Here is a 27,047-nt window from a genome sequence, read left to right on the forward strand (position 1 = left end):
CGACTGTAAGCAACACAACTCCTCGCCCGCCTTGAGTTTCGTTGGCGGACTTTCTTTGAACTCTTCCAGTTGCCAGCTGCTTCAACAAATGAGAAGTTTAACTCTTAAGAGACAACTGAGTGAAGTGGCTTGGTAAAAAGTACCCGTGATTAAAGCTGACAACATTAAATAAGATACGCAATACTAGAATGTTAAGCAAAACGCTTAGTTGGCTAATGTCTAGCAGGCCGGCCGCGGTGGCCGAGTGGTTCTAGGCGCTTCAGTCCGGAACGGCGCGACTGCTACGGTCGCAGGTTCGAATCCTGACTAGGGCATGGATGTGTCTGATGTCCGTAGGTTAGTTGGGTTTAAGTAGTTCTAAATTCTAGGGGACTGATGACATTTTGAATATTTGCAGTCAGGTAGGACGCCGACGCCTCTGCATGGGAAACAACCGCCGGGTCTGAGCGGCGAGACAAGTTAACAGCCGGTCAGACCTACAGAGCACTACCGAAATAGACAAAAAACTAACGCTAAGGTAGATTACACCATTACCGGCCTATTAACACACAAATCAATATGCCATTAGAAGGAGGCCAAGAGAGGTGCGTGATGGTAAAATGCCCAGGCTCCTAGCAGTGCTGAGTCAGCATTCTGTGCCCCTGTTAAACTTATCCTACGGAAGGCCTTTTAAGATTTCTCAGCAGCCACGATAAAATGGATTTACGCATTAAAAAAAATTTCAAGAGATCACTTCATAACACGCCAGACAGTGATGAACTTAAATGAGTGGCCTAAATATTTCGCCAACAAGCACCACAACTATAATTGCAATTTGGGCGAATTCTCAGGGAACACTTTTTATTAAAAGCCATTTAGAATAGTTGGGCCTGCAGCTAATGACCGTTAGGTGAGGGTGAACAGTAGACCGTTAGCAGTCCAGCTTAACACCGTGCTCATACTCAGGGCGTATTTTGCCGACAACCATAATCCCACTAAATAACAAGCGGCCACAAATGTTAATCAACACGTTTATTTAAAGATGATTATACAATTAACGAAAAAGACTTCTAAAGCCTTAAAAATAACACACAATAAGGTGGACTTAACGTCCTGTACCGTAACAACAGTTAAACAAGCAGAATAGTAATTTAAACGCACCAATTCAATCAGGAATCGCACCATTCAGAGTGGGCACAGTCTTCGACCTATTCAGGAAGAAAACCTTGCGATCCAACACGCAATAACTGCACACTGTACAATGATCGCAAATTTCATAGAAACTGAGACAAGTTTCAGACAGAACCTCCAAAACAATGACAGCCCACAACGTAAAACAGAGTCTCAAATTGCCCTCCAGGTTTTTGAAAATAGGGCGCTCGCATCTGGCCGGGGCTGACCGCAAATCCACGTTTAATCTGTTGCTCATAAGCCTACTTCCCGAGATATAGCCCGGCAGGCACAAATGGCTGACGCGGCTCGGTCACCGTCCCGCTTCTGGCATGCAACTCCGCTGGCCCCCCAAAACATCAACATGCCTCAACAGGCTCGCGGCTTCCCCAACTAATAGGACAGCACTCCGTGGCCGCTTCCTTCACGCCACGGTTCTTCTTCATATCCGTTACTGCTTGGAACCCACCTACCATGTAGTAAGGTACCTACGCGGTGCCGCAGAGATGCTCTCGGACAAAGACGACCGCACAACAAGACAAGAAACAATTGAGAGATCGAAGCGAGCCGCACGTCTCAGCGTTCTATGGATCGTAGAGTAGACTGTTAGATCACTTAATGGGACAGGTAGTTTAGAGAATTTGAAGACGTAAATGGATATGTTAAAATTAGGTCTAAGACACAAAGGAATTACCGACATGGGCTACAGGGGGGCGCTGATTCAAAGCAATGCGGAAAGTTGAAAATTTTTGCTGGACCGGGATTCGGACCTTTCGCCTTTGATTCCAGTCAATGATAACTGGCGGCCAATATATATATGTGTGTGTGTGTATGTGTGTGAAATACAGTGACAATAAAACTAGGATTCCTGATTTTCAGTCCAACATCACTCAAGGGTGATACAGAAATTGGTCTAAAGACGAATAATAATAATCTGGAAACATCCCCCAGGCTGTGGCAATGCCATATCTGTGCAATATCCTTTCTTCCGGGAGTGCTAGTTCTGGACGTTTCGCAGGAGAACTTCTGTGAAGTTTGGAAGATGTGAGATGTGGTATTGGCGGAAATGCAGCTGTGAGAACGGGTTGTGAGTCGTGCTTGGGTAGCTTGGTTGGTAGAATACTTGCCCGCGAAAGACAAAGGTTCAGAATTCGAGTTTCGGTCCGGCACATAGTTTTGATCTGCCAGAAAGTTTCACGAATAATAATATAGCAAATCGTGTGAACTACAATGAATAACATAATGAACATATTATCGAAGCCAAAATAGATAGAAAGGCTACATACAATTCTAAGCCGAAACATTATCACAGCTTGATATAACGTGTTGGTCCGTCTTTGGAAGGCATACAGCACTGATTCTGCGCGGCATGTATTCGTAGTTGCAGGGAGGTTTCAAGAGATATCTGCCATCAGGTCACACAGTTATACATGAAGGAAGTATCTGTTCCCGAAAGAACAGATACCATTGATGACCGTGCAGCTACTCTGGAATGAAATGATAATTAAATCGGCACCGTAGCAGCAATCAGGCGTTGACATACATAATTGGGGAGATGTTGAAAATGTGTGCCCCGACCATGACTCGAACCCGGAATCTCCCGCTTACATGGCAGACGCTCTACCTACCTGAGCTACCGAGAGCGCAGAAGAGTGCGCCTGCTGGGACTTACCCCTTGCACGCTCCCCGTGAGACCCACATTCCCAGCATGTCCACACCACTACATTCGTAGTGCACCTAATAGATGTTTGCCTTTCACACTCAATTCTCGTGGCCGATTAATCTAACAAGTCCCGTTCGAGTTGAGGCATAGCGTGTGCTCTCGCACAAGAAGGTCATAGGCTGGGTAGCCATATTTTAACTATACATGAAGGTAGTATCTGTTCCCGAAAAACAGATACCATTGATGACCGTGCAGCTTCTCTAGAATAAATGATAGTTAAATCGGCAGTGTAGCTGCAAACAGGCGTTGATAGACATCATTGGGGAAATCTTGAAAATGTGTGCCCCAACCGGGACTCGAAACCGGGATCTCCTGGTGATATGGAAGACGCTCTATCCATCTGAGCCACCGAGCACACAGAGGATAGTGGGCCTGCAGGGGATTATCCCTTGCAAACTCCCCGTGAGACCCACATTCCCAATATGTCCACACCACTACATTCATAGTGCGCCTAATAGATGTTTCACCATCACACTCATTACTCGTGGCAGATTAATCTAACAAGTCCCATACGAGTTGAGGCATAACATCTGCGCTCGCACAAGAAGGTCATTGGCCGGGTAGCTATATTTTAACTATATAAAAAGGTAGTATCTGTTCCCGAAAGAACAGATACCATTGATGACAGTGCTCCTGAAAAGAGAACAATATTGTTAACTTTGATTAGGATTGGCCAATGAGTAGAGCAGATGATTTAGATGGGCGACATGGAGGAGCTCATGGATTCTTGTGAGTGGCAGAAAACCATTGTGCGGCGGTTGCGGGAGTGCTTTTGTGGAGTTTACCGAGGTATGATGGAAAGTGAGCAGGAGAGTGGGTCTTCTCATTCTGACTACGGTTTGGAGAGGGTTCTGATCTTGACTTTTGTTATGAGTGGGGTGCACTTGGGACACTTGTCCAGAGAGTGATTTCGGACCAGCACTGGTCTTGAATGGGTAGCCGGTGGTGAGGACTTAGCTATACCGAAAGTTTATACCTCAGGCATCTCGGACAACCTGCTGTGCCGAGGGCAACTTTATTCGTGACAGGTCAGTCGTTTTGACGTTTGGGCTCCATGTGCACACTGCCGTAGAAGTGAATCAAATTGGTCCATGGTATGACCGGTGACGGAAGTGTCACGTCCTGGAATCTGCCGAGATTTGAGGCCTCCATTAGAGAATAATTACAATCCGTCTAACAGACTGCCGGTCGCGACTTCGCGTATTTCGTGCTCGCACTATGGAATTACAGGCGTCGCACATCGCTTCTCTGCACACGCTGGAACCACGACCGTCGCCTGAGGCAGCGCACACATTGTTTTGCTGCTCCGGCTTGTCAGGGCAAACAGGTATATCTTGTGTGTTGACTAAATCAATCAAAGTCTTTTCAGTATTAGATTATTTTGGATTGCGTTATCCATTTTTTGTGCCAGGATAAGTAGTTCAATCAGACAAACCACAATCTTTGCCAACCAGTCGCCAACCAAGGGTGTGCTACCCGTCTGAGCCGCGTCACGGCTCAGCTCATTTGATTTACCCGCGAGATTATTTCGCTTGTTTTCGCCGCAGCGATAGGGGGCGTGATCGCTGAGCGCTGTGGGCGCTGCTGCGCGAAGCGACAGTTTTGGAGGACGGCTCGAACGGGACATGGCGACAGGACGGAAGCGGCGGGGACTCAACTGGTGCCTGCCGATTAAGGACTGCGATGACAGTGGCTGTTTGCGACCATGTGGGGAGGACGGAATGCTCGCTTGCGTAGCGTGGTTCCCCATGACCAGCTGTTGTTTGTTGGGCCTAGCACTCGAGTGTAACAGGGAACTGCATTGGTGTGGTTCTCGTCACCTGGCTAAGGTCGAAATTTTCATATATTAATGATCATTACTTTATTATGTGGTTGGTACTTGTAGTCAACATTTTGTGATTTGAAATACTTCAGAGAATATCATCATGTGCCAGGTGTCTACTATGAATAATTCTTAATTTGTTTCATAGTGTATGGCACGGTATCCACTATCATCGATCATTTTATGAAAGTTCTGTTCAAATTATTATTATATTAGACTTTATTAAAATTGGTGCGTTTAAATTGCAAATTTCTTAATTCTACTAATATTGCTTGGGATAAACCCATCTATTTCTTGATACTGCCATATTTGTGTATTAAGTTGTGTTTCTTCTCGAGACTGACTGAATTGATTTTGGAACACTTGGGGCTAGTATTTAAATGAAAATTTGTTAGATAACACAACCGTGGTGAAATTGAAAACTTGACTGTGTTTACTCATGTCACCAGTCGTTAATGTTATTTCTGTCTTGCAGCTTACTTAAATGATATAAAATAATTTATAAATTTTGTGTATTTGTCACGAAAGGTGAACTGATGTCACATGAGAGAAAAATAAGTGACATTTGTTTAAGGTTTATGTAAGCTTAAGTGAAATCAGAAGGTAAAAAGAAAAAAACCTGATTATCATTGCCACATTTTTTTAAGCAGGCAATAGGGAATTTGTTGCACTCTTGCCAAATTGGATTTTTTAAAGGTTTGGTTCAAATGGCTCTGAGCACTATGGGACTTTACTTCTGAGGTCATCAGTCCCCTAGAACTTAGAACTACTTAAACCTAACTAACCTAAAGACATCACGCACATCAATGCCCGAGGCAGGATTCGATCCTGCGACCGTAGCGGTCGTGCGGTCCAGACTGCAGCGCCTAGAACCGCTCGGCCACTCCGGCCGGCTTTTAAAGGTTTGATTAACATGTAGTACAAATCACAAGTTCAATATTTTTCTGGTGTAATTGTTAATATTTGTGCATGTTGCACTATTGTACGATATAATATACCCTTTACTAACAGTATCTTTAGGTAATGTTTCAGAGTGAGGCTGCATGTTCTCTAGGGAATGTTTAAAAAAAAATTTTTTTTGCTAAAATTTCCTTTTAAATTGTTTATTGTACTAACTTGGATGTATAACCAACTATTGTTAAATAATAAATTTGTGTCAACAGGGCTTGGACCAAATAAATGTGCCTACACCTTCCCCATCCTGGCTCTGCTACCGTCAGTACATCACACCGTCATTGCATGTTTGTGCTGCCATCAGATCGTATTTTATTTTTATCATCTTGCTTAACATGCATCTTTTCGTCCTATTTTATAAACAATAAACTTGTGCCCTATCTTTTATAAAAGATCAATACCATATTGATATATTAACAACGCACTAAAAACTGACTAAAACAATGACAGGGCCACTTTTTCATTAATATTATTTCAGCATCCAAGTTCATTTGGATTCTGATAAATATGATAATCTCTAATACAAGCTATCAACAGCAAACACAGTCAAAGGGCAGAATTAGTTTAGCAGACACAGGGGGCAGGTAGTCAAGTGGAAGGTATGCTAGTTAAAGTGGTTGCTATCGGGGCAGTAACTCAGAGTCGCCTGTCGCCTTCCAGAACATGCAGCATGTCCAATTAGCTTTGCAGAATGTGCCACCATGTCGGGTGACAGGTTTGCAGTCAGCTATTGCAGATGGTATAGGCATATTATTGGAGAAAATCATTTGAGAAATCATTATTTCATAACAGCAGCCGGTGATCAAGAATAACATCTCGCTTGAGGCTCAGAGCCCGCACTCTCAGACTTTTGACACTTTTCACTGCACGTGGTAGGTACAGATATTGGCATGGAATAAGGTGTGTGTTACGATGTGTGGCATTAAAAACTGGTACACGTCAGTGGAAGTGTAAGAGTGCATCAAAATATATATGGCACATGCCTCCATCTGGACACCCATCAGGCAAGTAGTGGAATGTTTGCAGTAACATTCAGCCCTTGACGCATCTCGTACTGGTGAATGGTGCAGGAATAAAAACCATCCTGCACTTTTGACATCATTACCAGCCACGTCCTTGGGCTGACCGTGTGGCTCCTGTTGACGCCAGGGCCAATGTCCCGTGGCTGGAAAGAGGAATTTGGTCCAGCGTGGAGATTATGGGACTGTCTTTCGCTAGGCCTCTTAAATGGGACATTGTCGTGGCTAAAAATAAACTTCTGAGAAGCCCTTGCTTGAAGCAGAGTATTACAATGGACTGGAAATGCCACTCAAAATGCTTACATTCAGCTCTCGGGTCTGATTGGTATGAATGTTGTGAACGTTGAAATAGGTTTGGTTGAGCGGTTGGTAGCTCTCAAAATCGATGGGCGACCTGGCAGCAGTAGTGGAGATAGGTGGCACTTAGTGATGTGGCAAGGATTAACAAGCTGGGAACGCAGAATCGTCAGTAAACAGTAATGATGTTCAGCAGCACTGCGAGATTTGAAAGAAATTGAAAGTGCACGCTAGTGGGTGGGGGTGGCATTTGGTGTAGTCAGTTCTCGATACCTGAGTGAATATTACGATTAATGAGAGAGAATGGTCTCGTAAGTCAGGGGCATTGTATCACATGGCGGAGCCATTAGCTGGCTGGTGTCGTTATTCAGTGGCGAGGTCTAGTAGAGAACAATAAGTATTGTTTCTTCTAGTGAAACTTAAAGTGTGGTGTTTGTATATGATGGTGTTTTATTGTTTTGCTTGAGTTGCTACAAATTAGTTTGAAACCATTTAGTTACTGCCTGCGATGTACGTTTCCCAATGTCGCGTCTGAGTCTTTTAAAAGATTTCTGTAGGGCGTTGATGAATGATATTGGAACAGTGTCCTGGCTCGCGTGTCAAAGTGATCCAGGTGACCCTTCTTCACACGGACTTGATGTTATAGCAGTGCAGAGGAGAACAAACGTTTCCGAGTGATTCCGCGGGGCAATACGTCGTGTAGTTTGTCTCACATGCCGTCCATCACTGAAGACGTCGTCAGACAGACCGTGCATTCTAACATCAACTTTGAGCGATCGGAGTTTATGATGTCATAGAGTGTAAAACGCACACTTCGAGTCTTTACAAAGGATGCAGATAGATATTCTGAACGTTCGTTTGAACGTAGACCAATGAGATGAAAGGGCAGCACCTGAAATACATACAAGCCATCTATTTTCGGTACAAAGTGCGGAGATGCTATGGTTTTAAGGTGATGCCCATGAATACATGTCGTTTCAAAGCACCAGCACATTGAGACTTTGCCGAAAACCAGTCGTTTATTGGTACGATTTCCAATAATAAAATGACAGGAAACGGCATACTGGTGGTTAAATAATTTTCGAATTGTAACTTGCGTCTTATGAAAGCGTGCCGTTTAAATGCAAAGGGAATTCTATATCCACCAAAATCACAGTATCCTTGGTTCGATTTCTTATAGTTAAAGGCCAACTAATAATATATCCGCAATTAAAGCCTGTAGCAGGTAATAACGTAGAACACCAGTTCCTGTATTACGAAAGTTCAGTGTAGTGTATTTTGTATTTATGCATCTATTTTCGTTAAAGTCTCAGGTATAGTGGACTTGCATAATTTTGTAACTAGTTTTTTTATTTTATTTACCTTCGCGTTTTCTAATACGTTCTGAGACTTTATTAGTAATTTAACTGACGTATAGTCTGTAGTACTCGATGTTTCGTAAATATTAGTGCACTCTCTCTCAGAATTGGTTTGTTCGCTGGGCTTTACCTCTAAGAGAGCTTGCACTACTGTCAGTAACATATTTTACACTTAAGTCCTCTATGTGTAAGTATTCTGCTACTGAATAGAAAGAGTGATTAAGTAAGAGTGACCTTAGAGTTTACTAAAGAATGAGAATGATGAAATAACCTTTATCTTATGTGAAAGACTATTGTAAATTAGTAAAGTAAGTTTTGTAAGGTGATATCCTTACTGACTGGGCATGGAACTTTCCTTTTTGTATACACTGATGTTGAAGTCTTCATTTATGTGTGCTACAGACAGAACAAATTGATTAAAATATGGTTTATACAGCTAACAGTCCATTTCATAATCGAACTGTGCAATTGGCGAGCCAGATAAAGTACGAATAATAATGAACATTATAATGAGTACAGAATATGGACTGAGAGTAAATCAGAGGAAGACAAAGGTAATGAGAAGCAGCAGAAACGGAAATAACGAGAAACTTAACATCAGAATTGATCATCATGAACTGGACAGAGTTAAAGAATTCTTTTACCTAGGGAGCAAAATAACAAATAACAGACGTGGCAAAGGGGGAATAAAAACAAGACTAGCACTGGCACAAAGAGCATCTCTGGCCAAGAAAAATGTCCTAGTATAAAAAATAGGCCTAATTTGAGGAACAAATTTCTAACTATGTTTGGAGCACAGCTTTGTATAGTAGTGAAACGTAGACTGTAGGTAAACTGGAACAGAAGAGAATCGAAGCATTTGAGATGTGATGCTACAGAGTGCTGTGGCAACTTCTGGCACTGAATGTGACAGCAACACCAAATGTAGCAGGAAGGGGTAGAAGACACTTTATTAAGACTCGTCTGAGATTTCCAAGTGATTTATTGTTTTCAACTACAGTGCCACATTCCCCTCAGTCTCCATCACCGGGACCCACAATGCTGAGGACACCACCTTGCTGTCCGCAAAACGGCTTGGCGCGGAATGGCTGCCTCAGCGACCTGTGCACGAACTGCTGTGTATCGGCCTTGTACGGCTGCGGAGCTGTGGCGTCGTCAGGATGCGCTGGCAGCCAACTGTGCGATCTACATCCTCATTGCCTCAGCGCCACTCGGTGTGAGCCGCAGGTGGCTCGCCGCATTCCATCTTCGCCATCATGGTTAAGATCGTGGCGACAACTAGTGCCTGCGATCCGGCATCTGAATCTGCGGCCCTAGCCTCAGGATGCCTCTGGCGTGTGTTACGAGCCAAGACGACTGCATGTGGTAGCGAGCCGTGGCGTGGCTCGCTGCTGCCTGGCTACGGACCCCACATCGGCCTCGGAGGGTCGAACAAGCGACCCGCCGTGGACTGGAACGCTGGCGCCCCATCTGCTGCTGTGTGACATGCCCCGCTGTCCAGGAGAGCTGCCACATTTGAATGCTTTGTTAGTGAACCGGCACCTATTTATATTCGGCTGAGCGCCTCTGTTTCGCTAAACGCGCTTTCCACTTCACATACTCATAACACTTAGGTTGGCCAGTGGGACCTTTCTGCCTGTGACTTGCGCAATGCAAACCAGTGCGTGTAGTTTTTCTGACGGTTCTACGCCCCTGTGGCCTCTGTTTTACTTGGCAACTGCTGGTGAGCGCTACTCACTGCAAACAGGCCCACGTCTGGCTGTAATTAGCGCGCTGGGAAATATTGCACCAAAACTGACTTTTCCTATCCCAAACGGTAGTGCCGCTACAAGAAGAATGTTGAAAATTAGGCGGACTGATAAAGTAAGGGACGGTACGGTTGTCTGTAGAATCAGTGAAGAAAGGAATACAAGGAAAACACTGACAAGAACGTGGAGTAGTATGGTAGGACATCTATTAAGACATAGTACTAGAGGTAACTGTAGAGGGTAAAAATTGTAGATAAAGACATAAATTAGAATACAAATAGCAAATGATTCAGGATGGAGGTTCAGGGATTCATGTGCTCGTCTGCGATGAAAAGATGAAACTTTTGGCCTCTTCAAATAAGTCAAAAGACTGATGGTTTAAAAAAATGGGGTAACACAACATCTCTCAAATCAGGTGCCTGCCTTCACTGCGGGATTAGCTTAAGCTAGCACCATTGTGCGGCTTTTCCACTACATTCAGCTTACCTATACACAAGTTCCATATCAGCCAACTGTTCATTGCTACTAAGCTCACTAATAACAGGGTTCTATTTGTTAATGAAACACTATAATGTACGCGTTTCTGGCATGTCCCTTCATCAGATTATCAGCAGAATGTACATTGGTTATTGTAGATGTGACACGTTTCTCTGTATAATCTATTTTCTCAGATACTTTGATTATAGGTCACTGCCCGAAACGCACCAAGTATAAGTTTTCGCAGAAAAGTGAACCGCTAATTTTAGTGGCTAAAAAAAAATTGTGATAAGGATGTGCTCAGTATTCACATAAGATTCGCAGGTCCTCTGCGTGCCTTAATTTCGCAAATCATACAGTTCAACAGTAAATCAATCCATAAAGCTGTGTGTCAGTTTTAACATATGTTTCACATTTTCGGAAAAACAAATTCGAGGCAGAACGGAGCAATAATCAATACAAGCTGTCAGACGAATAGTAACATGGGCATTACTGATGCCAGCAGCAAATACTTCGAGTGAATGGAATTCTTTTTTTCTAAATGAGACATACGTCGCAAACCGTCTACATTTACAGAGCTGGGCAGATATCTTCATTGTGATACAGACGCAAAGTGCCACCGGAACCATGCGTTCCTCGTATCAAAATACTCAGAAAATGATGTTGTTCAGCTACTTTATTCCTCTAGATATGTACAGGAACTATACATATGGAGCTGACGTACATTTTTACGTTTCGTCGTGTATACCAGTTCTTGGAAATTCTCCAGATACTAGACGTCTCTTCTTGGAGTGGTGGTTGAGATTTCTCAGTTTTTGCTTTACTGTCACAGGCAAGCAAGTCCGTATCATTTCGTGCTGCAGTCCTTTGTACTTGCTCTGTTTCCCACGTTACATGCACATGTTTTATGTGTGTTCTGCTATGAGCCTTATTACTGTTTCGTAAAGAGAGTATTTGAGAGACGAAATGCAGTTTTCTAGTAGCATATAAATAAAGTGAAGCCCTCCATTTGATTTACAAACAAACAAACGAGGTTATTTGATCTTTGCAATTCATATGCTCTCACATCATTCCTCCGAGCTACCTGTATGACGCGATTGACTCCAATTGCCCGCCCGGATAAGCCCTCGCGTTAAAAACGAAGGCCTGTGTGTCAGTCAGCCTGAATGAGACTTTTAGGCGGTTTCCCAAATCCGACTAGGAAAAAACTGCACTTGAGCCATGTTCCACTTCACTTCCATTCCGCCTGCCCCGTTCGGTCTCCTATGTGTTTTATGGCAGTGTGAAGTGTACTTTAAAACTGACACACAGCTTTACGTATTAGTTCACTCCTGCGACTCTTACATGAATACTGAGCACGTTCTTGTCACTGTCTTTGGCCATTAACAACAAGAGTTCGCTTGTTGTGAAAATTTTTATTTGGTACGTTCCAGACAACTACTCATCATCAGAATATTTGAATACCAGTGTTCTTTCCTCTGACAATCTGATGAAGAGCCATACCCGAAACACGTATATTATAACATTTTAATAACAAATGGATTCATGTTACTGGCGTTCTTAGTAGTGAAGAACACTTGGTCGATATGAACCTCGTATGCGAATACACTAAACGCTATGGAAGAGTCAAACAGTTGCGCTACTCTAAGCTGATCCCGCAGCGACGAAAAACTGGCAAGCACCTGATAATACTCTCAAATTTGAGGATTGCCATGTAAACTTTTTTTTGTTTTTTGGGCACATGAGACTTTAGGCTTGTTTCACTTGTCCTGTCACGAATTAGACTTGTGTGCCAACGTTTCCACCTGACTGCAGATTTTGCAACCTACTTCCTCTACAGTTTTTACCCTTAAGAGCTACCTCTAGTACCACGGAAGTTATTCTCTGATGTATTAACAGACGTCCTACCACACTATCCCATCTTCTTGTCAGTGTTTTCCGTATATTCTTTTCTTCACTGATTCTACGGAGAACCTCATCATTCATTGCTTTATCTGTCCACCTAATTTGCAACATTCTTTTGTAGCATCACATCTCAAATGATTAAGTACTCTTCTGTTCCAGTTTTCCCCACAGCTCACGTATCACTAACAAACAGTGCTCTGCTCCAGACGTACATTCTTAGAAATATGTTAAACACGGACAGCTGTGGTACACAAATTCTGTCCAAGGGGGAGTGATGTCGGGGGCACTGGGGACGGGTGTGCCATCACTCCGATTTCTGCTGCTCCTATATAGATGTTTAGGCAGTAATATATAAGAAGTTTAAGCGGAGAACTCGTTTCGTCCGCGGTGTGGCAACAAGACAAGTGCGATGTCAGTACAGAAAAATGTGTTTAAGTTATCTGAGAACGATATAATATTTCTCTTATGTTGCTGTTGCTGTGGTCTCCAGTCCGAAAACTTTTTAATTAAATAATAGCCGGCCGATGTGGCCGAGCGGATCTAGGCGCTAGAGTCTGGAACCGTGCGACCGCTACGATCGCAGGTTCAAATCCTGCCTCGGGCATGGATGTGAGTGATGTCCTTAGGTTAGTTGGGTTTAAGTAGTTTTAAGTTCTAGGGGACTGATGACCTCAGATATTAAGTCCCAAAGTGCTCAGAGCCATTTGAACAATTTTTGAATTAAATAATATGCAGGATGTATGGAACAAGACTTTTGGTCAGGTGAATGCAGGGTTATAAATACAAAATCAAATAGGGGTAATGCAGGAGAGGTTTAATAATGAATAAAAAAAATATGAATGCGGGTAAGCTACTACAAACAGCATAGTGAACGCATTATTATGGCCAAGATAGACACGAAGCCCATGCCTGCTACAGTAGTACAAGTTTATATGCCAACTAGCTCTGCAGATGATGAAGAAATTGATGAAATGTATGATGAGATAAAAGAAAATATTCAGGTTGTGAAGGGAGACGAAAATTTAATAGTCATGGGCGACTGGAATTCGAGAGTAGGAACAAGGAGAGAAGGAAACATAGTGGGTGAATATGGATTGGGGGAGAGAAATGAAAGAGGAAGCAGCCTGGTAGTATTTTGCACAGAGCATAACTTAATCATAGCTAACACTTGGTTCAAGAATCATAAAAGAAGGATGTATACATGGAAGAATCCTGGAGATACTAGAAGGTATCAGATAGATTATATAATGGTAAGACAGAGATTTAGGAACCAGGTTTTAAATTGTAAGACAATTCCAGAGGCAGATGTGGACTCTGACCACAATCTATTGGTTATAACCTGTAGATTAAAACTGAAGAAACTACAAAAAGGTGGGAATTTAAAGAACTGGGACCTGGATAAACTGACTAAACCAGAGGTTGTACAGAGTTTCAGGGAGAGCATAAGGGAACATTGACAGGAATGGGGGAAAGAAATACAGTAGAAGAAGAATGGGTAGCTCTGAGGGATGAAGTAGTGAAGGCAGCAGAGCATGAAGTAGGTAAAAAGACGAGGGCTAGTAGAAATCCTTGGGTAACAGAAGAAATAATGAATTTAATTGATGAAAGGAGAAAATATAAAAACGGAGTAAATGAAGCAGGCAAAAAGGAATACAAACGTCTCAAAAATGAGATCGACAGGAAGTGCAAAATGGCTAAGCAGGGATGGCTAGAGGACAAATGTAAGGATGTAGAGGCTTATCTCATGAGGGGTAAGATAGATACTGCCTACAGGAAAATTAAAGAGACATTTAGAGAAAAGAGAGCCACTTGTATGAATATCAAGACCTTAGATGGAAACCCAGTTCTAAGCAAAGAAGGGAAAGCAGAAAGGTGGAAGGAGTATATAGAGGGTCTATACAAGGGCGATGTACTTGAGGGCAATATTATGGAAATGGAAGAGGATGTAGATGAAGATGAAATGGGAGATACGATAAGGCGTGAAGAGTTTGACAGAGCACTGAAGGACCTGAGTCGAAACAAGGCTCCGGGAGTAGACAACATTCCATTGGAACTACTGACGGCCTTGGGAGAGCCATTCGTGACAAAACTCTACCATCTGGTGGGTAGATGTATGAGACAGGCGAAATACCATCAGACTTCAAGAAGAACATAATAATTCCAATCCCAAAGAAAGCAGGTGTTGACAGATGTGAAAATTACCGAACTATCAGTTTAATAAGTCACAGCTGCATTTACTAACGCGAATTCTTTACAGTCAAATGGAAAAACTGGTAGAAGCTGACCTCGGCGAAGATCAGTTTGGATACCGCAGAAATGTTGGAACACGTGAGGCAATACTGACCCTACGACTTATCTTAGAAAATAGATTAAGGAAAGGCAAACCTACGTTTCTAGTATTTGTAGACTTAGAGAAAGCTTTTGACAAGGCAGGGGTAAATTACAGGGAGCGAAAGGCTATTTACAATTTGTACAGAAATCAGATGGCAGTTCCAAGAGTCGAGGGGCGTGAAAGGGAAGCAGCGGTTTTGAAGGGAGTGAGACAGGGTTGTAGCCTGTCCCCGATGTTATTCAATCTGTAAATTGAGCAAGCAGTAAAGGAAACAAAAGAAAAATTCGGAGTAGATATTAAAGTCCATGGAGAAGAAATAAAAACGTTGAGGTTCGCCGATGACATTCTAATTCTGTCAGAGACAGCAAAGTACTTGGAAGAGCAGTTGAACGGAATGGACAGTGTCTTGAAAGGAGGATACAAGATGCACATCAACAAAAGCATAACGAGGATAATGGAATGTAGTCGAATTAATTCGGGTGATGCTCAGGAAATTAGATTAGGAAATGAGAGACTTAAAGTACTAAAGGAGTTTTGCTATTTGAGGAGCAAAATAACTGATGATGATCGAAGTAGAGAGGATATAAAATGTAGACTGGCAATGTCAAGGAAAGCGTTTCTGAAGAAGAGAAATTTGTTAGCATCGAGTATAGATTTAAGTGTCAGGAAGTCGTTTCTGAAAGTATTTGTATGGAGTGTAGCCATGTATGGAAGTGAAACATGGACGATAAATAGTTTGGACAAGAAGAGAATAGAAGCTTTCGAAATGTGGTGCTACAGAAGAATGCTGAAGATTAGATGGGTAGATCACATAACTAATGAGGAGGTATTGAATAGAATTGGGGAGAAGAGGAGTTTGTGGCACAACTTGACAAGAAGAAAGGACCGGTTGGTAGGATATGTTCTGAGGCATCAAGGGATCACAAATTTGGCATTGGAGGGCAGCGTGGAGGGTAAAAATCGTAGAGGGAGACCAAGAGATGAATATACTAAGCAGATTCAGAAGGATGTAGATTGCAGTAAGTACTGGGAGATGAAGAAGCTTGCACAGGATAGAGCAGCATGGAGAGCTGCATCAAACCAGTCTCAGGACTGAAGACAACAACAACATGTAAGCAGTTACTAAAATTCATAGCTATCTCGGTAAATTGCCTCAATGGTGGCTAAACAAATGTCGCCCAACCCTGTTATGGGCGTTCGCACAACACGACTCACTCACATTTCCATTTGGTAACTTGTTACTAACATATTATAGAGATTAATGACACATTCACCCTAACTCAGCATTGGGAAAACTAGTGTTATTGCGCATCACTTGGGACAATGTTAGGGCAATTTGAATGTGCCATGATCTGTACTACAGTAGCTGTCAAAAATTTTGTCTTGAAATTTTCAAAAATAAGATGTATGCCAATGATAACATCTGACTAAATCCGGCTAAATATGAACCGTTAACCATCAATTATGCTTGAAAATGGAAGGAGTTCCACTCTGGCGGCCCATTATAGCCGTGTTCGAAACCTTTTGTAGCACATTCTTCTACCTGTGAGATTGTCAAGTTCAATAATTAACGTGGAGATACGATCAAGTCAGGAGAAAGAAGAAGAGAACACTCGAATTACGTTTTTTACTCTTCGTATTCAGGACCGAGCGAATTAAATTGACGAAATGTCTACAGACTGACATTTTGTGAGACCCTAAATATTATTCTCTCTGAACAGCTTGCTTGGCTCTGTACTTTCGCAACCTTCAAAAATTGGAATATTTCAAGTGTGCTAATTTGATTCACACTGGGCAATCAGACTTTGGTTTGTTGCAGCTCTCTATACTGCTCTATCCTGTGCGAGCATCTTTTTCTCCGAATAACTACTGCGACCTACATCCTTCTGAATTTGCTTGCAGTATTCATCTCTTTGTCTCCCTCTACGATTTTTACCCCGCACATTTGCCTCTAATACTAAATTGGTGATCCCTTGGTGTCTCAGAGAGTGTCCTATCAACCGATGCCTCCTGGGGTCAAGATGTGCCACAAATTTCTTGTCTCTCCAGTTCTGTTTAATACCTCTTCATTAGTTACGAGATTTACCCATCTAATCATCAACATTTTTCTGTAACAACATATATCGAAAGCTTTTATTGTCAATTTGTCTAAACGTTTATCGTCAATGTTTCATTTCCATGCATGGCTACACCCCAAATACTTTCAGAGAAAGCTTCCTAATAAGTCTGTATTCGATGTTAACAAATTTATCTTCTTCAGGAATGCTTTTCTTGCAATTGCCAGTCTAAATTTTGTATCCTCCATACTTCGGCCATCATCATCAGTTATTTTGCTGCCCAAATAGTAAAACTCGTCTACTGTTTTAAATGTCTCGTTTTATAATCTAATTCCCTTACCATCACCAGCTTTAATTCGACTACATTCCATTATCCTTGTTCTGTTTTTGTCGATGTTCATTTTGCATCTTTCTTTCAAGACAATGTCCATTTCGTTCAACTTCTGTGCCAAGTCCCGGTACAATGACTTTGTATCTATGATTTCGCCGGCCGTGGTGGCCGAGCGGTTCTAGGCGCTACAGTCTGGACCCGCGCGACCGCTACGGTCGCAGGCTCGAATCCTGCCTCGGGCATGGATGTGTGTGATGTCCTTAGGTTAGTTAGGTTTAAGTACTTCTAAGTTCTAGGGGACTGATGACCTCAGAAGTTAAGTCCCATAGTGCTCAGAGTCATTTGAACTATTTGAACCTGTGATTTCGATTGTCGGTGGAAGTATATGTAAACATACCGTGGTGCACCAGTAGCAATAGAGTGATGTGTTCGGAAAACACTGCTGCTCAGTATTGTACTTAATTTTGTGTCAAAACATAGAATTTGTGTTTCTCTGTCTCCTTCTGACATGTAGATTCGTCAATGACATGCAACTTGTTGGGACTGAATGTTTAAGAATTTGCTTGCTGCCCTATATAGAGAGATTACAGACACGTAATGACGTTTTAAGAGTATTTTGTGAAATGAAATGGTTACGCAGTCTTGTGGTAGGTCTATAGACCTTTCAGCTCACTGTATGTTGTTTACGAAGACTTTCAGCAGTTATATTGGTACTTGTGTTGGAGCTTTATTTTCAGCTCTCTTGCACAAAGTAAGGCTTTCTTTGTCGCGTAGCATCAAGATGCAAATAGACTTTCATGAGGTCGTTGGACACATTTTTGCGATTGTTTCTATTAAGTCAGAGACATGCAGTAGCAATTTCTGTCTTCCTCACTTTTTAAAAACGACATAATACTGTATTACCGTAAGGTGATACTTTAATATCGTAAGGTGCCCTATTAAAATTTTAATGCTGTTAAAAGAGTTTCTTAATTACCTTCCGTAGACCGTAAGTCATGGGGCTTGTAATTAAGCTTAATACGTATAAGTTGGACGCGATTCTTAAATCATAGGGATTTTGTTCCTTTAAAAATGGTGTAATGCCGAAAAGCGCAAGGATGGGAGAAACAAAATAAATATTTATGATTAAGACGGGAGTTTTGCTGTACGTGATAATAATAAGTGGATGTGTTACTTTGCGTACAGTGTGTTCTGCCAGGAAACGGCACAAAAGGGATTGGCACATTCCCACGCCACACGCGGGTGTTCATCTATCGCTACAACGTAATATATATATTCTGACAACGACAGCTTGCTGTCAAAGCTGCTCGCTCTGATTTATTCGTCAATAAAAATCGCTCTACAATTTCGTGTGCATTTATACTCCAGAGTGAGTCTGTAAATCAGTCAAAGCGGAAAATGATGCGGACTTCTATCACCGAAGAAATATTAATTAATTCAGACAGAATCATAACAATAATTAGTCAACAAAAGCAATTATTTTTTACTACTGCATTCAGAATGACAGACGATACTAATTGAAACTGATAAATAAATAGTAGTTAATTGGTCAGATCCACAAATTAAAGTCACTGTGGAGTATAAAAATCGCGGTTAACCTGTTTGCTCGCACAAATAATATTAATTAAAACGAGACTGGATGTTCTGTATTGGAAAGCCATTTGGAGACGTATTTCGGCTGTTCCGCGCCAGGGTCGCCCACGTCAATGTCCGTTCTTCCCGTAAACGCTCCGTGTGATCACTCCTTCATCGGCATCCCAGTCTCACCTTACAGATTATCATCGGTACGTCTTCAGGTAAATAAACGTATCGATGTAGGAATGGATTCATGATAATCGTCAGCTCGGCACTAAACGACTTTTATACCTTCGGTAGACAACTACTAAAATGGAAATAAATGGTTCAAATGGCTCTAAGCACTATGGGACTTTATATCTGAGGTCATCAGTCCCCTACACTTAGAACTACTTAAACCTAACTGACCTAAGGGCATCACACATGTCCATGCCCGAGGCAGAATTCGAAAAAATGGTTCAAATGGCTCTTAGCACTATGGGACTCTACTGCTGAGGTCATTAGTCCCCTAGAACTTAGAACTAGTTAAACCTAACTAACCTAAGGACATCACACACATCCATGCCCGAGGCAGGATTCGAACCTGCAACCGTAGCAGCAGCGCGGTTCAGGACTAAAGCGCCCAGAATTACTCGGCCACAGCGGCCGCCATGGAAATAACTGCAGAAAAGAAAAATATGAGGTACAGAAGTAAAAGTTCCTCAGAAGAAACAATTACAGTACTCTATGTCGTGTAGTCAAGTAAGCAAGTGAATTAAAACACAACGTTCTGGCAATTCACTAACGGAACGCAGGCCAGGTGGCATACGACTGTGTAAAGTAGGAAGAGAGAACGATAATAAACAAAGCTAATTTTTATGGTGGATTATGGAACAACTCAGCTTACTTTCCTGAAAACGTTGTGCTGATAACGTCAGAGAGTATGCTGCTGCATTGTTTCGTTCGTAGAGAAAGCTCTGGATGATCCATAGGCAATGACTGCTGCAGTGGTATCTCGCTGGTATGGAGCTCTACAGCACTGGCCCCTTATTTAGCTGGCATTTATCGCGAATCTCTATCCCAGCGCAAAGTCCCAAGCGCTGATAACTCCTGTATATAAGAAGGGAAAAGGAACGGACCACCCACAGAATTACAGACCAATTTCCCTAACATCGGTGTCTAGCAGGATACTTGAACATATTCTCAGTTCGAATACAATAAATTTTCTTGACAGAGAAGCTTATGTCCACGAATCGGCATGGTTTTAGAAACCAACGCTCGTGTGGAAATCAACTTGATGTTTTCTCACATGATGTACTGTGAACTGTGGATGAAGGGTAACAGGTAAGTTTCACATTTCTCGATTTCTGGGAAGCGTTTGACACATTGCCCCATCGCCGGGTGTGACGGGTACGAAATGATGGAACAGGTTCACAGATATTTGAGTGGCTCGAAAGATTTTTCAAGTCATGAATCCAATATTTGTCCACGAACGTGAGTGCTCATCAGAAACAGGGAAGTGTGATAGGACCACAACTATTCTCTTGCTGCCTACCCTGACCGCTAAGTCAGACAGGTTGGGCCACAAACTGTGGTTTTTTTGCTGATGATGCTACGGTGTAAGCTAGGTGTCAAAGTTGAATGACAGTGGGAGGATGAAAGATGAAAAAAAATTTTGGAAATTTGTGGTAAGGTCTTATGGGACCAAACTGCTGAGGTCATCGGTCCCTAAGCCTACACACTACGTAATCTAACTTAAACTAACTTACGCTAAGGACAACACACGCACCCCTGCCCCAGGGAGGACTGGTACCTCCGATGGGGGGAGCCGCACGGACCGTGACAAGGCGCCTGACACCGCGCGTCTACCACGGGCGGCGATAAAAGATGACTCAGACGAAATTTCTAGCTGTTGTGATGTATGGCAGCTAACTCTGAATGTAGAAAAATGTAATTTAATGCGCATGAGTGGGAAAAACAGACCTGCAATGTTTGGACAGTAGTGTCCTGCTTGCTACAGTCACGCCATTTAAATATCTGGGCGTAACGATGCAAAGCGATATGAAGACGAACGGGCTTTTGAGGACCGTGGTGGGAAAGGCGATTGGTCGGCTTTGGTTTGTTGGGAGAACTTTAGGAAAGTGTGATTCATGTGTAAAGGAGACCACAGAGAAGACGCTAGAGTGACCTACCCTTGAGCATTTCACGAGCATTTGGGATCCATACTAAATCGAATTAGAGGAATATATCGAAGCAATTCAGAGGAGGGCTGCTAGATTTGTTACTGGCAGGTTCGGACAACACGCAAGTGTTAATGAGAGACTTGGGCAACTCAAATGGAAATCCCTGGACGGAATTCGAGGAACACTATTGAGAAAATTTAGAGAACAGGCATTTGAAGGTGACTGCTGAACGATTCTGTTGCCTACAACATACAATTCGCATAAGGACCACGAAGAGAAGATACGAATAATTAGGGCTAATACGAAGGTATGTACTCTGAAGAGCCAAAGAAACTGGTACACCTACCTAATATCGTGTATGGGCCCCGTGAGCACGCAGAAGTGCCGCAACCCCTACGTGGCATGGACTCGACTAATGTCTGAAGTTGTCCTTGAGGAAACTGACGCCTTAAATCCTGCAGGATTGTCCATAAATCCGTAATAATACGAGGGGGTGAAAATTTCTTCTGAACAGCACGTTACAAGGCATCCCAGATATGCTCGATAATGTTCATGTCTGGGGAGTTTGGTAGCCAGTAGAAGCGTTTAAACTCAGAAGAGTATTCCTGGAGCCACTCTGTAGCAATTCTGGAAGTGTGGGGTGTCGCATCGTCCTGATGGAATTTCCCAACGCCGTCGCAATGCACAATGGACAGGAATGGATGCAGGTGCTAACACAGGATGCTTACGTACGTGCCACCTGTCAGAGACTTTTCTAGACGTATCAGGGGACCCATATCATTCCAGCTACACACGACCCACACCATTACGGGGCCTCCACCAGCTTGAGCAGCCACCTGCTGACATGCAGGGTCCACAGATTCATGACGTTGTTTCCATACCCGTACACGTCCATCCGCTCGATACACGTCCGACCAGGCAACGTGTTTCCAGTCATCAACAGTCTAATGCCGGTGTTGACTGGCCCATGTGAGGCGTAAAACATTTTACCGTGCACTCATCGAGGATACACGAGTGGGTCATCTGCTCGAAAGTCCATATCTATGATGTTTCGTTGAATGGTTCGCACGCTGACGCTTGTTGATGGCCCAGCATTGGAATCTGTAGCAATTTGTGTAAGGGTTGCACTTGTGTCACGTTGAACGATTCTCCTCAATCGTCCTTAGTCCATTTCTTGCAGGATCTTTTTCCGGCCGCAGGAGATTTGATGTTTTACCGGATTACTGATACTCACGGTACACTCGTGAAATGGTCGCTTGGGAAAATCCCCACTTCATCGCTACCTCGGAGATACCGTGTTCCATCGCTCGTCCGCCGACTATAACACCACGTCATTTACTGCCATTTTAGCAGCAGTAACCTATCTGACAGCTGCACCAGACACTTGTCTAATATAAGCGTTGTGATCGCAGGGCCGTATTCTACCTGTTTCCATATACCTGTATTTGAATACCCATGCCTGTACCAGTTTCTTTGGCGATTCAGTGTAGATAGCCGTTTTTCCGTCGTTCTGTTTGCGAGTGGGACAGAAAAGGAAATGACTAGTAGTGGTAGACGTAACGTCCGCCATGCACCGTAAGGTGGATTGTGGAGTTTCGATCTAGCTGTAGATGTAGATCTACAGATGGAAGTCAGTGTACCCAGATATTGATCTGTCGATGGTTACATAGGACTAACACTGCTGGCGGAACAAATCCGAGAGAGAGAGCAGTACTCAATGCAAGCTTGAAAACGAAGAGTGAACCGAGCATGGCTGTTGTCAGCAGCGAAGTCCGTGAGTGAATGAACAGGTTTGTTCAAAACCAAGACAAACAGTGTATACCGTCGAAAGTTGCAGTATTTTGGTGATGCGTGAAGCACCAAGAACGTATCGTCGAATGTCAATGTTAACTTCGTACACGTACTACCTGTTATGAGAGTGAATTAGTGTTGTTCTTCTGTAGTGTTATTAGCTGGCCTGTTCGGGTGTATTGGAGGTATGAACAGCGGCAGGTGTGAACGACACAACGACGCTTCTTATTCACGAGAGACAGCGTTTTCAGCATCTGGCAGAATTTGAAAGCGGCATCATTTTGGGTCACCTTTTGACTGGGTGGTTGAATAGTGCATTATCGAGATGTGACAGTGGCCCATTGTTGGAGTACACGGGGACGTAAGGGCATGCGTACTCGTCATCAAGGCACCGGCCGACCGCACCAAGCAAATTCTAATACCTGCGCCTGCAAGGACGGGCGCTTGTTTTGGCTCGGGGGCCACATTGTGGAAACGGAGGTTAGCGGAGGTCGCACCTTCTAAAATGATTGAACTTTTTAGTGAAGTCTAAGCTGTAGTGATCAACATAAACAGCAAATTTATTATTCAAAAATTTTAACCCTCCAGATCCACAATAATCTAAATTGGTCTTGACGTGTTCTGGACTTCAGAAAAGACTTAGTTCGCCAAATTATGCTCTACCAATTGTAGCAGCGCCAACGGCCTTGTCGCAGTGGTAACACCGGTTCCCGTCAGATCGCCGAAGTAAAGCGCCGTCGGGTTGGGCTAGCAATTGGGTGGGTGACCATCCGGTCTGCCGAGCGCTGTTGGCAAGCGGGTTGCACTCAGCCCTAATGAGGCAAACTGAGGAGCTTCTTGATTGAGAAGTAGCGGCTCCGGTCTCGGAAACTGACATACGGCCGGGGGAGCGGTGTGCTGACCACATGCCCCTCCATGTCCGCATCTTGTGACGCCTATGAGGATGACACGAAGGCCAGTCAGTACCGTTCAGCCTTCATGGCCTATTAGGGTGGAGTTTCGTTTTTTTTTTTTTAAATTGTAGCAGCAACTGCTAATACTGACGCTGATAAGGTGGATTATTTTTGCAGTTTTCATACATTTTTGTCCTATGGCATAATAATTTGGGGTAACCAACCAGTGGCAAATACAGTATTTGTCATTCAGAAAAGAGCAAACTGAATTCCAAGGAGAGTAACAGGAATCATGCGAGCAGAAATCCTTTCAAAGTAGTAAAATACTAACAATGGCCTCACAATGTATCCTGTCCCTTATGTGCCTGTTAATTAAGCACCTCCCCATCCACAAAACCAATAGTGCCTTTCATGATTACGACACAATATCAAAACACGACTTGCATATGGGTAGAAAAAACTTGAGTCTGGTACAAAAGGGGATGTTCTACTCAAGCACAATGTGGTTTAATGCACTCCCATCGAACATAAGAAGTCTTACCTGTTTAATGCCACAATTTAAGAATAAACTGAAGTATAATTTTCTGGAAAACTCTTCTTACTCTCTTCACGGATTATTAACGTAAACATTTCTACACTGTAACTGAGACATGACGCATTGTACTTATAATATTTGCTGTTACCAAACAACAGGAAAATTTTCGCTCAAGCTAGTGATGTAGTTCATCAGTCGTAGCAAATATATAACTTGTAATGTGGAGTAATAATAATTTATTATCTGTTTGCTTTATACCTCTGTTTCACTGGAGGAAATGCCTAAGCTTGTAATTATTACCATGTTTTGTTCCTACACATGTGTCACAGTTTGTATCTGTTAGTACCTACAAGTACTTCTCATGTGTAATTATGACTCGTTCCCTATCTATCCAGTTATCTTGTATAATGGATCAACGGAACATGAATAAATAAACAAATAAATAACTTTGAATTTCAGAAAAGGTGTAAATTTTACAATAAAAATCAATAAGTATATATAAAATAAAATCGTGGTAGTCCTAAACAATTTATTTATTGTTCTAATACCATGTCATCTGTAGCTGCAAGCAGATTTAATGTTAGATTCAAGTTAATGAGATACATGTATCTTATCACCAATTTCTACATTTTTTTGTTTTTGTTTTTGTTTTAATCAACAGTGAAACTGCTTATTGAGATCCTCATAACAGGTTAAGAGTAACGTCTTTCAAAGAGCATCTAGCAGCCTAAGTTTACTCATGTCGTTCTTCAAGGAAGAAAATCTTTGCTCAAAAATATACGCAAAACCCATTTATAGAGAACATCTTCCCAGAAAGCTTAGGGCCACGTTGGGTAGCCGCGCGGTCTCGGGCGCTTTGTCACGGTTCGCACGGCTCCCCACGTCGGAGGTTCGAGCCCTCCCTAAGGCATGGGTGTGTGTGTTGTCCTTACCGTAAGTTAGATTAAGTAGTGTGTAAGCCTTGGGATCGACGACCTCAGCAGTTTGGTCCCACAGGAACTTACCACAAATTTCTAGCAAGTTTCTTTATACATAGAAAAACTTCAGCACATAAAAGATTTGGTAAACTAATGTCACAGCGTTAAAGATGTCTGCCAATAAGTAAATAGAAAATCCCTTTATGTTTGCTCCCATAAGGCATCGTGCCGAATTTCAACTTTGTTTTTGCCATTGGTAGCCACACTGCGCAGTACGTATGCGTATTGACGTTGCCGTCCTAGTGGAAATCCTCGGTTGCGCACGCGAAGGAAATCTCGGTTCAAGGCAGATTTTTCTGTCTTGGCGAGCCACACAAAAGCCCTTAGAGAGTCACATGTTGCCCGCGAGTTGTTATCTGCCCGCCATTATGCAGGGAAGTAGTGTCGCATGTGTAGGTTGCCCTCAACACCACTAACAGAAATGGCTGCGTTTAGAATTGCGCTATAAGCGGGAACCATGGACTGCTGACGAATTGCACCAAATTTTGTTCAGCCACGAAGAATGATTCTGCCCTACCCCAAATAACCACCCAAATCGATTACCTTGGTGACCTCGGGAGAAGCCACATTCTCCTAATATACACTCCTGGAAATGGAAAAAAGAACACTTTGTCACCGGTGTGTCAGACCCACCATACTTACTCCGGACACTGCGAGAGGTCTGTACAAGCAATGATCACACGCACGGCACAGCGGACACATCAGGAACCGCGGTGTTGGCCGTCGAATGGCGCTAGCTGCGCAGCATTTGTGCACCGCCGCCGTCAGTGTCAGCCAGTTTGCCGTGGCATACGGAGCTCCATCGCAGTCTTTAACACTGGTAGCATGCCGCGACAGCGTGGACGTGAACCGTATGTGCAGTTGACGGACTTTGAGCGAGGGCGTATAGTGGGCATGCGGGAGGCCGGGTGGACGTACCGCCGAATTGCTCAACACGTGGGGCGTGAGGTCTCCACAGTACACCGATGTTGTCGCCAGTGGTCGGCGGAAGGTGCACGTGCCCGTCGACCTGGGACCGGACTGCAGCGACGCACGGATGCACGCCAAGACCGTAGGATCCTACGCAGTGCCGTAGGGGACCGCACCGCCACTTCCCAGCAAATTAGGGACACTGTTGCTCCTGGGGTATCGGCGAGGACCATTCGCAACCGTCTCCATGAAGCTGGGCTACGGTCCCACACATCGTTAGGCCGTCTTCCGCTCACGCCCCAACATCGTGCAGCCCGCCTCCAGTGGTGTCGCGACAGGCGTGAATGGAGGGACGAATGGAGACGTGTCGTCTTCAGCGATGAGAGTCGCTTCTGCCTTGGTGCCAATGATGGTCGTATGCGTGTTTGGCGCCGTGCAGGTGAGCGCCACAATCAGGACTGCATACGACCGAGGCACACAGGGCCAACACCCGGCATCATGGTGTGGGGAGCGATCTCCTACACTGGCCGTACACCACTGGTGATCGTCGAGGGGACACTGAATAGTGCACGGTACATCCAAACCGTCATCGAACCCATCGTTCTACCATTCCTAGACCGGCAAGGGAACTTGCTGTTCCAACAGGACAATGCACGTCCGCATGTATCCCGTGCCACCAAACGTGCTCTAGAAGGTGTAAGTCAACCACCCTGGCCAGCAAGATCTCCGGATCTGTCCCCCATTGAGCATGTTTGGGACTGGATGAAGCGGCGTCTCACGCGGTCTGCACGTCCAGCACGAACGCTGGTCCAACTGAGGCGCAGGTGGAAATGGCATGGCAAGCCGTTCCACAGGACTACATCCAGCATCTCTACGATCGTCTCCATGTGAGAATAGCTGCCTGCATTACTGCGAAAGGTGGATATACACTGTACTAGTGCCGACATTGTGCATGCTCTGTAGCCTCTGTCTATGTGCCTGTGGTTCTGTCAGTGTGATCATGTGATGTATCTGACCCCAGGAATGTGTCAAT

At 43.6% G+C, this 27,047-nt stretch overlaps 1 pseudogene; it reads left to right on the plus strand.

Annotated features, from left to right (window-relative positions):
- The first annotated feature begins 23,376 nt into the window (after positions 1–23,376).
- LOC124597129 lies at positions 23,377–23,494 on the plus strand (annotated as a pseudogene).
- The last annotated feature ends 3,553 nt before the right edge of the window (positions 23,495–27,047 follow it).

Source organism: Schistocerca americana, chromosome 2, assembly GCF_021461395.2.
Source record: "Schistocerca americana isolate TAMUIC-IGC-003095 chromosome 2, iqSchAmer2.1, whole genome shotgun sequence".
Taxonomy (NCBI): domain Eukaryota; kingdom Metazoa; phylum Arthropoda; class Insecta; order Orthoptera; family Acrididae; genus Schistocerca; species Schistocerca americana.